Source organism: Nilaparvata lugens, chromosome 6, assembly GCF_014356525.2.
Source record: "Nilaparvata lugens isolate BPH chromosome 6, ASM1435652v1, whole genome shotgun sequence".
NCBI classification, from domain to species: domain Eukaryota; kingdom Metazoa; phylum Arthropoda; class Insecta; order Hemiptera; family Delphacidae; genus Nilaparvata; species Nilaparvata lugens.
In genome coordinates, this window is record NC_052509.1 from 24,305,060 (window position 1) to 24,319,343 (window position 14,284).

The 14,284-nt window shown below is 33.9% G+C and overlaps 1 protein-coding gene across 7 annotated transcripts in view; it reads left to right on the forward strand.

Moving 5' to 3' along the window:
• Nucleotides 1-14,284, forward strand: part of LOC111054325 (protein bric-a-brac 1) — a 547,242-nt gene that overhangs the window by 156,048 nt on the left and 376,910 nt on the right. For all 7 annotated transcript variants that reach the window (XM_039430499.1, XM_039430493.1, XM_039430497.1 and 4 more), the window contains one exon: nt 13,042-13,153. The gene's annotated coding sequence lies outside the window, so the exon portion shown is untranslated. The remainder of the gene's footprint in view (nt 1-13,041; nt 13,154-14,284) is intronic.

Genomic DNA, 14,284 nt, shown 5'->3' on the forward strand with positions numbered 1-14,284 from the left:
ATAAAATAGGCACAAAGAAAGTGAAGACATAATTTGTCAGCGCCTCATTCATACCTGACTGTGAATATTTAATTAATAATTGGAATCGACATATTGTAGAATGGATTTGCTGCTGCTTGTGCGCATACAATCAGTCTCACAATTCAATGCCTGATTAGTTCTATACGGCTGTAGATGCACGTTCTCAATAAATGACAGCCATCTACCAACAACTAATGTATTCAATAATGTTGCCTTATATTATAATTTCAAATTAGCCATCTTGGCATTGGTACATCACTCTCTCCCTCTTTCCACTCGCTCTCTGTCTCTGTGTTTCTCTCTGTATCTGTGTTTTCCTTTACTCTAACTCTCAGTCACCCTCTCTCTTTCTCTTTAACCCGGATCATTCTCAGTTTCGAATAGTTCTATTCCCTATTGTATTTCATTTTTGTTCGGTAAGAAATGAATTTTATTGAATTCTCTGATTTTCCAATTCACTCATTGTCATTACTTGTTTTTCCCAACTCTCTTCTAAAAATACATAAAATGGAAAGGTTTAATTTCAATTTATGATTCATCAAACTTATGATTACAGTTCTTGCTACCTCTAGAACCCTTCTTTCCTTCTGCTTTCCACATCATTTTCTTGGACGTGCTTCCTCCTAATCAGTCAGTCCCATGACTTTGCCAGCATTAATTTGTTCGCACGTGTGAAATATTCAATGAGTATATTATTCAAGATGTGGAGGGAGTAGAAAGGGAATAAAGTTGGATGTTGTAGTATGGCGCATGGCATGAATTCTGATTTAGTTCAATTATTGTAATCCATTCACCGGGTTCCAAAATAAATTACGACTCATCATTGTACGTCACTCATTCATTCAATCATATATGAACATGGAGTGTTATTGATAGAATATCATGCCATAATAGTCTACTGTTGTATTTTAAAAGAAGAAGAATTTTGAACCTCAATTTTGGACTAAGTAAAGTTAGCATTATAAAGTACTTGATAGTTGAAAGGGTGCTGGGAACGTTGTTTTGTATATAGGTATCAAAGAAGTCTTGGGATAAACCAGCCCATTATGACCCTATCTAGAGTATTTATTATGAATTTAACACTGGTTCTTTAAATAACATTTCAACCGTCTATAAAATAGGCACACAGAAAGTGAAGACATGAAAAAAATTATGTTTAACAAAATTAAATTATGACATTATGATTAAAGTATGAATTATGAATTTATTCATGTTTTTCATCAACATAAATTAATTCTCTACTTAGATCATTTACACAGTAGCTGAATAACATTTAAATTGTATCATAAAGATAGTTACAGAACTGTATAAAAGTCATTCCCAGCTTTTCCAAACTTGATTCAAATGGTTAGTCAAGATTTTTCTAATTTGGGACCACTCCCAAATCTATATGAATTTTTTCCTTATTTAGTACAAGTTCTTTTTTATCAATTTTCTACTGTGACTGAGGGGTACTGACAGGGGTGTAATTACATGTTTATATTGTATTACTCATTCAAGTTGTCTTCTATCAACTAGATCCAGAAATACAATCGGTGAATTTGAATTTAAAATTATTTTTTTTGAGTAATTGAACGAAAGATCATGATAGATAGTGATTTTGTGATTCCTATGCATATTTTAAGAATTATTTGAAATTGTTCATGGGAGCATTTTTTCAATTACAATATTATTTATTCAAAATAAATAACCAAACAAATGCATCACAGAATGCAAATACAATATTGCATTCAAACAGTAATAGAATAGAAATCACAGGTAGCACATGCCATACATAATGTATATTCTATCTATGTGCTTTACCCATATTTACCTTTTGTTTTACGGGCTTTATAGAGAAACAAATACACCAGGATGCTTGATCCTGTTTCCAGACTGCTTCTGTTGGAGTTCTCTTTTGTTTCTGTTCTAAATCTTCCACATACTGTATACTCCTCGTTTTGTGTATAAATATGAGCAGGGAATTTTTATAGATGTTGAGAATAACAATAGAACACCTAGGTTAAGGGGAAAAGGGGAATCCTGCAGCCGGTATTTGGTTTACTGAAGTTAATAACTATAGTTATAGTTGATACTTGAACTAAAGTTATAGTTTAATAACTATAGTTATAGTTGATAGTTGAACTATAGTTGAAAGTGTGTAGAAAGCGAGACGGGTGTTATGACAGGTGACGACAATATCCTTTGTATGTAAATAAAACGGCTACGAAAATAGTTGTTGCTATCGCTTTCAGCCTCAACTAGTTCTACTCGCTCCATAACTAACTCCTATATTATCGTTCTTCGCATGGCACAAGTACCTTCCATGCACCAATTCATCTGGCATCTTCGTTTTTCAAATACTACTGTAAATGAGCTAGCTACTACTTGTCTAGAAACAAGTCAATGCCTCATTCGTGTTCTAATTCGTCTTCATTGCTTGGGTTTTGGTTGGTTTTTGGTCTGATCTGATTATTTTTCAGTGTAGGTCATGATGATAATATTTCCAAAATACATCATTCCAGTTATATTTCATGTATCTACCCATACAATATTCGTTCCTACAACAGTATCAATCAGTGTGACGGTATTGTCGTATAATTATATCGATGAATCTTTATCAGTAACTAGTAACCAGCTGATTGTGGGAGGAGTTGCAACCTGCCTCGCTTTATCTTTCAACTGGGCTAACTGTCCTTGTCAAATTTACTGTATTTATCGCAGCCCGTCTTCATCACTATCAGCTTTTAAAAACGGACTGGAGGGCTTATTCAGTACTGCGCCGCCGAATCAAAGGAGCTTGAAAATCATTGCCGGTGATAGAAATTGAGACATTCTAAACCCCAATTTACAAGAAGAGCGTTACCTGGATATCTTATATGAAAATGGGTTTGTAGCATGCATTGATAAAGCAACTCGTCCCACAAGCAATACCTGTATAGATCATTTTTTCATCTCACTTCCTAAAAACCTCTTTGTTTACTCTTCAATACTGAAAACAGACATAACTGATCACTACATCACATGCCTCATTCAAGCGATTCAAAAACAAACAATTCAGATCAAAACTACTATAAGAAAATAAACTGGCAAAATATAACAGATTCCCTTAAAAACGAAACCTGGCAAAGAGTATTAGAATCAACTGATGTAGATACCGCTTCTATCAATTTCAATAGCATTATACAGGAAATATTGGAGAAAAATACAACAACTCATGTTCACAAAGCAAAAAGCAGAAATTTGAAGCCTTGGATTACGGGTGGTCTTCTGTCATCCATACGCCGCCGTGACAAACTAGCTAAAGAGGCCAGAGCAAACCCACAAAATGTGTTACTCAATTCAAAATATAAACGATATAGAAATACATTGAAGTCATTAATAAAACGCGCGAAATTTGATTATTATAAAAATAAAATACAAGAAACTAACGGGGACCCTAGGAAATTCTGGGACATTGTTAACGATGTTGCGGGACGGCCTACAGGCAAATCTAAATTTCCCTTGAATGCTTTTGAGGGACATAGTAACACTGCACCCTTCTCTTCCGAAGATATCAAACAAATATGTAATGAGTTTAATAGGTATTATGTATCAGTCGGTCGCAGGCTGGCTGAGGCTCTCGACCCCGCCGGTCCACTTGGGGTGGACGACGCTGACCACGCCGCTGATTCTATGTTCCGGCTGCGGCCAGTTACACGGCAGGAGGTTATTGAGGTGGTAGGGAGCATTAAGGGCAACTCGGCGCCGGGCTGGGATAATATACCATCAAAATTTATTAAAAACAATTTTGCCACTTTGATAACTCCCTTGCTTCATATAGTTAACCTCAGTTTCAACACAAATAAATTTCCAAAACCATGTAAGATAGCCAAAGTGGTACCAATTTATAAATCAGGTCAAAAAACTTAACATCTAATTACAGACCGATTTCTCTGCTTTGCACCTTATCTAGTTCGGTTTTAGAAAGGACAGGAGCTCGTCTCATGCATTTTTTGAGTTTTCTAAAAACATAGCTAAGGAGATTGGAGATAGAAGACGTGTCCTGGTTACTTTCCTGGACCTAGCTAAAGCATTCGACTCCATAGATCGACATAAGTTAATTTCAAAATTGCATTACATAGGTGTTAAATTGTTGGAGTGGTTCATAAGCTACCTGGAGAACCGCATCCAATACGTTAGTATAAATGGCATTACCAGTGAAAAGGCTAGAATCGACTATGGAGTGGTTCAGGGAAGTACACTGGGCCGCTCTTGTTCCTGATATATATCAATAATAATAATTCAGAGAAGGTTTCCACGGGTGGCAGGTTATTCCTTTCCGCTGATGAAGCGGCGGTGGTGTCGTCCGGCTGCACGTGGGACGAAGCTTACGAACAGGCGGGGGAAGACTTGGTCAAAATCAAACGCTGGTTGGAGCAGAATACGTTAACATTGAATACAGAAAAACCCAAGCATCTGCCAATATTTTTCAGAAGTTACAGTGACCCTGCTCCGAGACGGCTGGCCCTCCACTCCTGTGGTGACCTGCAGTCGGTGGACTGCGGCTGCAATGTCATAGAGCGTGTGGAACAATACAAATATTTAGGTGTAATAATTGATCATAAATTATCCTGGGTTCCACACATTCAGGGAGTTAAAAACAGGCTTAGAAAACTCATTTACGCCTTTTCGCAGCTTGGAGGGGTGCTGACTGTGGGTCAGTGTAGGACGGTTTACTTTGCCTACGTGCAGTCGTTGCTCCAGTATGGTGTCCTGGCGTGGGGGGGGAGTCTCGGCCGCCGCGCTGCATCCACTAACTGTCACACAGAGATCACTCATCAAAATAAAAATATCCGATTTCCTATTGAACAACTCTACACAGAATTTCCTGTTCTTGACATAAGACAAATCTACATTAAAACTCTTCTTATGTTTATCAAATCGTACAGAACAGAAATTTTTACACAGCTAAACCATAATTACCCCACTAGACATATGCTGAATTTTGGATTTAATACACCTAGAGCTACCTTTACATCGGTCGATAACAACCCATTTCGTATTGCTCACCTACTTCATCGCAATCTTCCAATCACAATAAAAGAGGCTGAGGGATGCAGTGTTGCTAACTACAAAAAGAAGATAGTCACATGGTTGCTTGGTATTGGTCCGGGAGGCATCAGAAGCCCTCATAAACTCGCCTTATATGTAGATTCTGATTCAAACTCTGTTAACTCTGGTACTGGGATGCAGCACTCTGAACATTATAATAAGTAATTTAAAAACTTTAGGAGATACAACATAATACTAAGTCTTTAATAAAAGAAACCCACGACATCATCATGCTCTGTTTATTAAAAAAAAAAAAAACTATTAATGATTTATATTTATTTTTCTTTTTATAACATATTTCCAATATTGTAATAGTCAAGTGAGAATAATATTAAGGTAGAATTCTGCAGAATTTTTTATTTTACAGTTATTATATAGATAAGAATTCTTCCCCCACACACGGACCAATAGTCTATGTGGGGGAATATTTATTTCCTGAAAATATTTATTATTGAATTGTAATGTAAATGTTTTATTGATGTATTTTTTATGGAAATAAATTGAATTGAAAAAAATACTATCACTTTGTTCACTTTATCGATAGAAAAATCAAAAATGTTTAGAAAACAAACTTTCATTAATTCAGACCTAATTAATTTACAATAAAATTGATGGATATAAGATAATATTTCTCCGAGAATCACCTATTTACACAAATTGCTAGGTAGCAAACGTTTTTATGTATTTCAACGAGATTAATTCTAAGTCTATTGATATTAACAATTTTATTTCTTCGAAAATCACCAATCTACACAATCAAGTATCACTGAGATCTGAATGTTGATCTACGAGACAATGAATAGACTGGCCATTAACGATGTAAAATCATTTCCTAAACCACCATCATCGATCAATTAATTGAACCAATCCCCTTCCACTAGCACCTTGCACCTATCATAAACCAATCATCAACCGTCTCCTCTAAACATTTTGAGTTAGGCTCCAATAGTTGCTCGAGTGGCTGCAGGCAAGAGAACAGAGACTAGACAGAGAAAACTTGAGGCCATAACGGCAGCTATTATATTGAAATTTCATCCGATCATTATGTCCGCCGTGGCTGCTCAGGAATTATTATTACCGGCTCAAGATGGATGAGAATATTATTATCATGGGTTGCCTAGTGCGTCTTAAACAGTGAATATAAGTATAGAGTTTGATGTTACGTTGTTGACTATATCTGTTTCCAGATCTAGAATTTTCTTTATAGTTTTCTACTGTATGCAAGAATTTCTACAGTAGCTGTAGATGGGTTGGTTATTGAGATGAAAGAGGTGCATGATGGAGAAGAAGAAGATATGGAAAACGTGTAAGGAAAATAATAATGGTACGGAGCACCAGTGGACGAAGATGGAGAACTAGAAGACGAAGAATATGTAGATGATTATGAGTAGCAATAGTGAAATAAGGAAAAGAAGATAAGGAAAAAATGAAAAAGGTGGAAAAATAAAAGGAAACGAAGTGACGGAAATGAAGAAGAGCTTGAAGAAAATGAAGGACAAACAATGAGTAGAATTCTGGATTTTAAAATGAATGTCAAATGAAGTTGGAAAAACATGTAAATTGGTGGAAGGTTAGAAAAAATTTCTCTGCATAAGGGGAAGGATGGAAAGGAAGAAGGGATGTTGATGAAGATGAGGAGGGCCAGTGAAAGAAGAAGACAGAGGAAACATGGAATACGTTGTCAATTGGAACAATCAATGAGCAGAAAAAGGTACAGTCATGTCTGAATTTAAATGAAAGTATAGAAATTATTATTATTTTGAAGGAGTTTTTCTTGGATGGAAGAAATTTATTTGTTTAGGAAATATTTGATATAGATAACTAAAACCTCAATCTTGAATTTCAAAGCAATCTCCAGAAAATTGAGAATATTTTGATAATGAATAAAAAGGTTTTTGTTTTTTATATTGTAACTACAAAAAAGCTATGATAAAAAGGATTACAGTCTGATGAAATAAGGAGAATGATAAAGAGAAAAAGAGAACAGAAAAGTGAAGGAGTGAGACGGTGAGGGATTCTTTCTAATTCTTTGATTTCTTTTTTTACGCGCTCTCTTTCTCTTCGTTTCCTTTTCTACGTCTTCACATTTTGCGTTTTCTTCGGAAGCATCGTTTACAACTTAACACACAAGCGTCTACTACTTGCTAATCCCACTTGTGTAATGTATGGAGGTGAAGAGATGCAATTAGGTGCGCGTCCAACCAAAAAAAGAACAGAAAATAGTTGTATGTAATTTTCCCTTGTTTTATTGCTCCTTTGTTCCTTAGTTTTTGCATGAATTGCTTGTCTGCAAGGCTCTTTGTTATATTACCATGGATTCATTGCTTTAATAGACACACTACTGCTTTTATAAAGTGGTTTAAAAGTTTGTTCCTTGATTCAGATGTCAGGGTACAGTCTGTTATCAATATACTCACTTAATTCAGCGACTTTTCCATCTAATAGCTCCTAATATCTTTATTTTTAATTTAGAAATCAATTTTATTTGCCATAACAATTTACAATTAGTACTTATATTAAAAATATAATAGATACTATAAATAATACATAATTTTGTAAGTATGAAGAAACAAATAAATTTATATAAAAAGGCACTTCTGGCATAAGTGAAACTTGTTCGCCAGCAGTGAGTGCGATTCAAAAATACAAAATATAACATGAATCAAAACTAAAAGTGGCTATATACTATAATACAAATCGTAACAGAATCAAGAAAGGAAGTTATTAGAACAGGCGGATTATACACTATAAGATATAGACTGTTAAGTTGAAAGGAAAATATATAATATGGAGAAATTCCACAACATCTCTGTGCCAAGTGTTAATTAGATAATATAGACTGTATAGAAATTTGTCTTCTGCCTTCGACGTCTTTTTATGATAATACGGGTACCTATGTTCTACACTTTCACTGTCACACCTATAATACAGTAGGCCTATAGTTGGTTGTACCAAAAGTTCATATCCAAATCAAATCCATAACATGAGGGTTTTTAATACTTTTTTCAGTACTCGTTATCCAGCAATCTTTACGGTACTAAGTGTAGCTGTATTCGCACATGTCAGTATCAGTGTCCGTTTCCGGTACAGTCGATCGAGTATGAATAGTCCCGTTAGAACCCTTAGGAACCTTAGTGCATTGTACAACCTGAGTACACCCCTTGCAGTTTCCCTAGCAGCACTTCATCATTTCACACTCTTAGCTGGATGGAATCATGCAATATCTCTTCATAATACGTTTTCAGTAGTCGTTGGTGTACTCCGTGCAGTAGGCCTACACCTTATCATTTTTCCTTCAGTACTACCTCAATACCCCTTGCAGTACTCAAGTACTCTATACAATCAGTAATTTATGTATGGAAAACATGGAAGCATACAGGATTTCTCCCAAAAATTGCTTCCATAACAACACAATTACAATAGTTCATTATATCTTTAACAATATTCCTTTATTTTAGAAATTCTTGCATTTTCCTTAATACTCCTTACACTTGTAGTATAAAATCTTGTTGTACTTCCTTCAGTATTCCTTTCAGTACAAACTTTTAACTCTCCTCTAGTATAGTTTTAGTATAAAATCTAGAAGTAATCCTGTCTACACTCAGTTTAATGAATCTACGTCTTTTTAGCTGTTGGAATACAAAAGCTTCATAACTCTAATAGCAGTATAACATCTTTAGTATTTCTTGTGGTTTCCCTTTAGTTTCTATTTATTACTTCCTCCAGTTTTCAGTGATTCTGTCCAGTACATCTTTAGTGAACTCCTGCAGTACATCTATCTCAATAATTTTTCAAATGATAACTTATTGTTCTTCTTAGGCTATTCTCGATGAAAGTAACAATAAAAATAAAGGAAGATTATGAATACAACAAACAGGGGAATTCATCCCCAAAATGAAAGCACATTGAAGAATGAACGCAAACCTATTGCAGTTTCGTACCGTAAAATATGATGGTGTTATTCATTGAATGCGTGATGATTTATCATTTCACATTCCGGCAGTCAGCCAACAGCTATCTCGATTCGAAACACTAATAATCATAATAATCGTGGCATTGGCTACCAAAGCGGCAGGTATGATAGGCCATAGCCCCAAAACATAGCTCTATACATTATAAACCTATGTATAGCACATAGCTACTAATCGACGCGGCTTGAAAATAACCACTACAGCGTTTATTCGTCTGATTTCTATCTTCTGGAAATCGAAATTCAAATGGATTCCTCATACCTATTACTATGCCTACATCATAATATATCTATCTATATGTTTCATACCCGCCCAAATCGATTATCTCAATTATTATTATTTTTTATATTGGGCTTCTGTAGGACTCGATTATGTTGCCGAGAAGTGTAATAGTATGGATTGAAGGGCTATAATACTGCTCCACCCTGTAGGCTCCTTCAGCATTGCCTCTAACCTGTAATGAACAAATTGTTATGCCGGCAAATATGCTTGGAATACATTGGCTGTTGAGGCGCAACTACCTTTCCAATAGCTTACTATCTTCTGAAAAGATTTTTGTGATCTTAATTATGTGTCCTTCAAGAATCAAGAATATTCATATAATCACTTCAACCAAATTCCTTTATGTGTTCCAAACCCAGTCAAGAAATTACATTTTTGTAAAATAAATTGATAATTCTCTTCTAAATAAGAATTGATAATTCTCTTCTATAAAACAACTGTATAATTTCATTAGAATATTCCAGCTATATAATGGCATTAAAGCATTGAAATGAAAAAAATATATTGTTCATGTCTTACAAATAGATTACTTCGAAAGTCATGGTATTTGCTACAATAAAAGTTAGAATCTATTAGGATCTAGGCGTGAAAATATGCCTCAAAGAAATAGATATTATGTATTTAGAAGAGCTAATATGTCAGAACTTGAAAAATTATTGAATGAATTTGACTGGAGTCAGTTATATGAATTAGATGATTTAGATATAACAGTTGGATATTTTTATAAAATTTTGTTCGAATTTTTTTATCTGTGTATACCAATGAAAGCACTAAGCCCTGAAAAGAAATATCCAATTTGGTTTTCTCACGAAATAATAAGGTTTTTCAAGAAGAAGAATAGATTAGCTAAAAAAGGAGATCACATTTTTTTAATGAAGTTTTCAGAGAAGTTCGTGCAGATATTAAAATTAAAATTAATGTAGTATATTGGAATGTTGAGAATTCATTTTCTAGAGATGTAAATTCTTTCTGGAGACATGTAAAATGTTTAAAAGTCTAAAACAAAAATGTTGAATGGGATGACATATTGTAATGTTAAATATGAAGGTAAAAATATTCTTTCTTTCATTTATTGAATAAAACACTATAATCATACTACAATTATGACATTGGAGGAAAAACTAAGCTGAGCCTGTACTATTTCTCTCCAAAAATTTTGATAAAATGTTAATGTTGTCCAAAAGTTAAGGTTATGTATTCACACACTGCTTCGTCACTTGATTTTCGGTCCAAGAATAATGATTTGGAAATTTTGAATTTTGAAGGTTAATTTTATACTCTAAATGAATCACAGAATGTATTACAATAAATTAAAAACTTGAAACTATTGTACTTAATTGAAAAATTTGAATACAAAATCAAAAACCTACTCACTGTTAGTTATTTAACTATTGTAAAATTATTCCAGATGCTTTTGTCATTTTTTGAAATCAGTGTACAAGGAGGAAATATAATATTGGAGATTTACTCAAAGATAATAATACTTTTCATCAAACTGTAGGTTTCAATAATTTAGGAGTGTGAGTGAGATAGATGTAGCTAACGCTTTCAAAGATTTGAAGAATAAAAGAAGTAGTGGTCCAGATGGTATACCTACCTAAGTATTCCTTTAAAGAATTGAAGAATGAACTAAGTTTGCCATTATTGTATATTATATTCAATTTGTCAATTAGAAGCAATCAATTTTCTCTTCTCTCGAAAGAAGCTATTTTTAAATCAGGCAAAGAAAATGAGATTAGTAATTTTAGGCCTGTAGCCATTCTTAATAGTGGAGCTAAAGTCTTTGAAAATATTACATATGAGAAGCTAATTGAATATACTAAATGTTATATCAGTTTCAAACAACATGGTTTTTATCCACAGCGATGTACAGAATCAAACTTATTATGTTTTTCATATTTTGTAAATAAGGCTCTCGATAATTGTTGATATAGTATTGTTGATGTAGTGTACACTGACTTTAAAAAATCGTTTGATTCTCTATTAAATGATAAGTTACTACTCAAGTTATATGATTTTGGACGGTTGAATGGTACTGTCAAGTTTTTTAGTTCCTATTCAAATAACAGAGTCTTATGTATGTTTTCTTAATTTTTCCTCAAAAAATTCATTGCAAAATCAGGTGTACCCCATGGTTCAAAATCGGGTCCATTGTTATTCACTATTTTCATCAATAACGTCGCTAACCTCTTCAAATCTGAAGTTTTACTATATGCAGATGATTTAAAGATTTTCAAGGAAATTAAATCTTATGAAGATAATAATTTACTTTTGCAAACTGATTTAGATAATTGGTGTATTGAAAATGAATTATTCTTAAATATTAAAAAGTGTGAGACTATGTCAATTTCAAGAAGTAAAAACAAAAATTATTTTCCATATAAATTAGGTCAGCAATCATTAGAATATGTTAACATCAAACAGGATTTAGGAGTCATTTTTAACTGTGAATGGAGCTTTCGTAATCATATTGAAAAAATTATCAATACTGTAGTAGTTTTAAGATTATTGGATTTTTGAAAAGGTCCTCAAAGTCATTTGAAAGTGTTGAAGCAAATAAAATATTGTATAACAGTTTAATTAGGAGTAAACATGAATATTGTTGTACTATTTGGCTTCCTACAACTAAAAAATATGTATCCAAGATTGAAAAAGTTCAAAACTATTTTTTAAGATATGTTTATTATAAAGTCAATGGTGTGAGTTGTGCTAGAGATTATCCAACAATGTTATTGAGAGAAATTTGATAGTTTAGAGCTAAGAAGAAAGGTTGCTTCACTATGTATAAGTTGTGTAATAATCTATTAGATTGTCCGGATTTGCTTGAAAAGTTATTTTTTGTTGTACCAAGGTCTACAGCATTCAGAGTTAATAGAACATTTCATATTATAAAACCAAATAGGCCTACCATTGTTTTCAAAATTCTTCATTTTTAATTATGCTTCAACTATTTAATGATAAGATGTTTGAAAATTGTGATATAAATAGAGATTCTTTACCGGAATTTAAAAAGAAATGTATCCTAAAATTGAGATAGTGTAATTTGATTTCTGTTACCAAACTTGAACTGTTTTTCGTTAATTATGTATTTTAATGTAAGCCGTTTTGGGTGTATCCCGTGGCTTAATTTTGTATATACATTGTATTCTAAATATTTTTGGTGAATTAATAAATATAAATATAATACATTGATCATCGTTTTGCATCGTTCGTTTGATGGTAGCGTGAAGAGCTACTAGCTACTCGTATTCACAGAGTAGTGAAGATCTAGTTCTCTTGTCATCTCAAGTTTTTAGTTTTAGATTAGTTTTTAGTTTTTAGTTTGAATGTTTATCTTGGTCTGAAATATATCTTCCAAATAACAATTATTGAATATTTCAGTTTAACCATTTTGCAAGCTCTTATGGTTAATTATTCTCCAACTTTTTTACAACCTATGTATCCTAACCTACAATTTCAAAGTTTCCAATTTCTCACACTGATTGATGTTGAAACATGTTTGTGATTTTTAAAATAAACAAGAGATATTTTGACAACAACCCAGAATATTCATTAATTATTGAAATATTTTCATGCCTTAATATTATTCTGTTTCATAAATAGATGAGTGATACATACAGATTGTTAGTTTGAGATATACAAATTGAGAAGCTAATACCAATAGTGTCAATAGCCTAATTAGTGTTTGTTTTAGGATTCTCGTACAGGACTTGCAACTGCGCAATCAGGTGGTGGTGGACTTCTGTTACATCAGGACGCTGAATCCACTCAGTGAGGTCTTCTAGCACTTCTCCTTTTCAGATTAGGTAAGTCTCAAGAGTTTCCACCATTTGAATTTCTCGTGAGATTTCTTCCATCTCCGATCAGGAATTGTTTCAAAATCCAGAAAAGGAATGTTCTTGACAGATATTATTCATGTTTCAATGTGATTGAAGTATAAATTATCTTCTCTACTTTTGAAAAAGTGCTTGTTTTTTGGGAAGGGCAATCCATCGTATCACTCAAGCGATCCAATTGTACAGATTAACTGTATGTCACCTAACATTTTGTGTTTATGAGTTACGACTCTTTCACTTTCATACCGACATGCAGTCAGTTAGGCCTATCACTAATCCTATCAATAATAATTGATTGCATGGCTGAAAAAAGTGAAAAAATCATTGTAATATCTTATAGTGTTTATTATGGAGTTTCACAATATTGATAGAAATCCTACTAATAGAATCAAAATTCATTATTGTTGCAAATTATTCTATTAATAGTAGGAGAAAAGGAATATCCACCAAGCACCAATACTTGTCATTCGAACTGTCGCCATTATCACTGAAGCCACTGCTTCTAATGACATTTGTCCAATTATTTCACTGCTGTCATTCTCCGTGCATCCCTTATCAGCGGTGGGATGTTTCCCCTATTTCTCTTTCACCTTCTCCTCCTCTTTTTCCTCTTTCTCGTGTTTTGGCTTGTATGCAACTGGAATCACTCCGCCTTTCGCACCAGTGCGACCGAGAGAGTGACGTTGTCCTTATCAGAATAGTGCACATAGTGTTGCCGTTGGGTAAGGTCAGTGAAATCCTTGCACCTGGTCAAATCTTGCCAGTTCTGGTTGGAACGTTTATTAGACGGGGGCGGGGGGGACTAGAATACAGCGCCGCCCCCCTGGGGGCGTGTCGGTGGAGGGGATAGCCAGTCCCCCCCTCTCGTTATCTCTTCTACCTGTGCTTATCAGTTGAGGTTGCGCGCTCTGTTCTTCTGGCCATACTACCACTTCTTCTCTTCTATTATTATTACCATCATCTCTCATCCATCGGTTATCCACTATCCTCCTCCACTTTGTTGCTCCACATTCTGCGATCTCCATCTCCCTCTCACCATCTACGGAGACTCACACACATGCATACATCGAAATACACACAAAGTGCAGGTTGTGTCACCTC